At 52.9% G+C, this 4,132-nt stretch overlaps 1 pseudogene across 1 annotated transcript; it reads left to right on the top strand.

The window, feature by feature from the left end:
- Positions 1-2,254: 2,254 nt before the first annotated feature.
- LOC310887872 (olfactory receptor 14A16-like) lies at positions 2,255-3,578 on the top strand (annotated as a pseudogene). The gene has a single exon. The product of its transcript is annotated as an olfactory receptor 14A16-like (transcript).
- The last annotated feature ends 554 nt before the right edge of the window (positions 3,579-4,132 follow it).

Below are 4,132 nucleotides of genomic sequence, written 5' to 3'. Positions count from 1 at the left end.
AGGGGAGTCCAGTCCACCTGAAATCAACTGCCCCGGGGTGGAAACACAGCCCTACCATTTGCCATGGACTGATTCAGACCGCCCTGGAACTGGGGGAAACTCCTGAATACCAGCAGTACGTTGATGGCATCATTATGTGGGGTTAGAAAGCAGAGGCTGTTCTTGAGAAAGGGAAGAACATGTACCAAATCCTTCTGAAATATGATTTTGCACTGAAAAAAAAATAAGAGACCGGCACACTGGATCCTGATGCAGGCTGGCCATGGTCAAGGGGGTCACTGTAAAGGCACGGGCTGGGCATCGTTCAGCACGGTGGTGAGCAATTGCATTGTGCATCCTCGCTTTGTACATATTATCATCATCATCATCATTATTCTCTCTTCCTTTTCTGTCCTATCAAACTGTCCTTATCTCAACATGTGAGCTTTTGGGGGGTGAGGGTGAGCTGTGTGGTGCTGAGCTGCCTGCCAGGTTAAAGCACAACATGCTTGACAACCAGACTCTAACAGCACAAATCACACTTCTAAAATGCGTCTCTCCCATGTTCAGCGAGGAGCAGTCGGTGATGACTTCAGTCTGCTTCAAACACCACACCCCAGGAGAGACCCTGCTGCCTTCAGGAGCTGTCAGCCCTGAGGCCTTGGGGACACCTCGAGGGAGCCCAACGAGTGATGTTATGGTGAGGTGCTGTGCTGCTGAGCTGGGCCGGGATCCTGGGACCAAGGGGAGCTCCTGGCAAGCGGGCAGCGCTGCAGAGCGACAGCTCTGCCCATGAGCAGCTCCTCTGCACAGCGCAGCAGGGCTGGGGGCTCTGACTGCAGGTACCACAGGGAGAGGAGAGAAGGAGAGAGGGCTTGGAGGCAGTGAGGAGCGCAACAACAGAGGGCAGCTTGTGGCAGGACAGATCTACAGGCTGTTGGCACCGTGAGTCTCTGGCATGAGGGCAATGCACATGCAGTTCCCAGCGAGGTCTCCTACAGCTGGCATATCTGATGCCTGATATCATCTTCTGGATAGTTCTCTCTGTTACTCCAGCACAGAGTGGAAGATGCTTCAGAGAATGGAATTTATGAACTTATTTGTTCAAAAGGAACACCAAGGCAGGGGCTACTTGAAGGGTATGGCTGCATTCTGTAGCTTTCAGATTCCTGCAGTGGAGGGGAGGCAGGCATGAGGTCTGTGAGTACGGACAGAGAGGATAAATGGGGACACAGAACCAGCTCCCAACAGGGACATGGGCACGCAGCAGGGACATGAGCAGGTGGTGAGAGGGAGCTACTGCCAGAAATGCTGTGCAAGAGAGGGCTCAGGCACCTCCCTGCCATCCCCTGCAGGGCAGGCACCTTCCCTGGGACACCCCTTGATCTCCTCTCCCACCAGCAGAGCCTCTGCCCTCAAGCCCTGGGTGTCCCTAGCATGAGCTGCCACCTCTGCAGGCAGAGCTGCAGCAGAGGAGGGTCTGCTGAGTGTCTGTCCCACCTTGGCCTTGCCTTCTGTGGCAGCAGCACGCTGGTAATCCTCCTGGCTTCTCCACCTGGCCATGCTGCTGCTGTTCTTGTTTCCAGGTGGCAGGGGATGGGGCTTTCAGATGCACATGGAGTGAGCCCTCGGTGTGCTTGGCTGGTAGGGGGATACAGGGACAGGGTGAGGGGTCTGGAGATGTGCCCTTTGAACCTGGATTCCTTTACTCCCAGCACTGTCATGGTTTTGTAGGCACTGGAACAGGCACCACAGGGAAGTGGTCACAGCACTGAGGTTGCCAGAATTCAACAGACATTTGGACAACCCCCTCAGGCATACGGACCAGTTTTTGGGTGTTCATGTACCGATTAAGGGGTGGGATTTGGTTATCCTTGTGGGTCCTTTCCATGTCAGGATATTCTATGAATCTGTGCCTCTATGAACCTCTGAGTGCAATTGTCCTGCACCACAAAGTGTTGCCAGCACAGGTCAAATGAGACCAGCTTTGCCTATCCTCTCTGAAGGACACTGCACTGAAGGCTCCATCCCCTTGTGTCTGAGGATCCACAAGGTTTCACTTGAAATGCCCAGGATTTATGCCTTAGAAAAAGTCCTCAGGAGTGGGGTGAGCAGCTAGACAGAAAACAAAAAAATAAATCCTCACAGCCCTGCTCTGCATTTGGGTGAATTATGAGTAACAATATGGAAAAGTTCTTTATTATCAGGTGATTGAATCTGAGATTACCCTATGTTCCTCTTTACCTCTGGCTGTGCGGCAAGACTGATTCCTGCATTGCCCACAGCAGAATCCCTGCCCCCAGGAACACCCTCAGGCAGCATCAAGCAGAGCACATGGAAGGGACCTGCTAAATATCTGCCTGAAAGGGGAAAATTGTTTTCAGGAGGGTTATATGAGAAATGGAACAAGTTTTTCTCAGGTATGTCTTCTTTATTAAAGCTTTTTGTTTGTTTGTTTGTTTGTTCGTTTGTTTGTTTTTCAGGTATGTTGACTTTATTAATGTTTTTTCCTCCTTGGGAAGGACCCCATGCCCAACATCAGCTCAGTGAGCGAGTTCCTCCTCCTGCCATTCGCAGACATGCGCGAGCTGCAGCTCCTGCACTTCGGGCTCTTCCTGGGCATCTACCTGGCTGCCCTCCTGGGCAACGGCCTCATCCTCACAGCCGTAGCCTGCGACCACCGCCTCCACACCCCCATGTACTTCTTCCTCCTCAACCTCGCCCTCCTCGACCTGGGCACTATTACCACCACTGTCCCCAAAGCCATGGCCAATTCCCTCTGGGACAACAGGGCCATCTCCTATGAAGGATGTGCTGCCCAGGTCTTCTTTTTATTCTTCTTACTTGGAACAGAGTTTTCCCTCCTCACTGTCATGGCCTACGACCGCTACGTTGCCATCTGCAAGCCCCTGCACTACGGGAGCCTCCTGGGCAGCAGTTTGTGCCCAGATGGCAGCAGCTGCCTGGGGCAGTGGCTTTCTTGATGCTGTCCTGCACACGGCCAATACATTTTTCCTCCCCCTCTGCCAAGGGAATGCTGTGGACCAGTTCTTCTGTGAAATCCCCCAGATCCTCAAGCTCACTTGTTCACATGCCTACCTCAGGGAAGTTGGACTACTCGTCTTTAGTCTTTCTTTAACATTTGGTTGTTTTGTTTTCATTGTGGTGTCCTATGTGCAGATCTTCAAGGCAGTGTTGAGGATGCCCTCTGAGCAGGGCCGGCACAAAGCCTTTTCCATGTGCCTCCCTCACCTGGCCGTGGTCTCCCTCTTTGTGAGCACTGGCTTGTTTGCCTACCTGAAGCCACCCTCTATCTCCTCCCCATCCATGGACCTGCTGGTGTCATTTCTGTACTCGGTGGTGCCTCCAACAGTGAACCCCCTCATCTATAGCATGAGGAACCAGGAACTGAAGAATGCAGTAAGGAAACTATTTGCATACATGCTTCTTCAGCATTGGTAATATGCCCAACATGTTAACAGTAGTAACAGGGTTTCTCACAAAAAGTTTAGGAAAATATTTTGAAATTGTCTTTATTATTACTTTTTCAAACATGTGATAGTATTATTTTTATTTAAAGAAGTTTCTTCTTATCCTCCTACCTGTTGATTTTTGTTTTGACCCAGTCGTCTGTGCTACTTTAAGAACCAATCTTCCTGTGCAGAGAAAGTCAATAAAGAAGCCATGAGAGATTCACTGGTCTCAGGGCCTGTCTCTTCCCATCTCCTCTGCAGCAGGGGGAGCAACTCCAGCATGGAGGAGGGGCTCAGGGCCAAGAGCCCAGCTGCCACATTAGAAGAAGGTGGCCTTTGGGGCTGCCTCTCACTACTCGGTGGGGCAGTCTGCAGCTTCACTGACCTCCATTTCCTATGGTATGGCTAGCCCCAGTCTGGGGGCTGCTGGGGAGCCCCAGAGCCTCCCTTGTCCCAGCAGGTGTGGTGCCTTGCGAGGGGCTGGGGCTGTGGTGGCCGTGCCCAGAGCCCTGCAGCAGCCTGCGGTGGGCACTGCCCTGGGGCCAGCCCAGCCTGGGCTGCTGGGCTGGTCTGGGCTGGGCTGTGTTGGGGAGAGGTCCGGGAGGTGGGGAGAGGTGGGCAGGGGTTGGGCTGGGCTGGGCAGTGCCTGGCAGAGGGCAACAGCAGCTTCAGGGAGTGGT

This window comes from Anser anser (assembly GCF_964211835.1).
Source record: "Anser anser genome assembly, chromosome: 29".
Classification (NCBI taxonomy): domain Eukaryota; kingdom Metazoa; phylum Chordata; class Aves; order Anseriformes; family Anatidae; genus Anser; species Anser anser.
Note: the sequence above shows the minus strand (reverse complement) of the source record. Positions and strands in the feature narration are given on the sequence as shown.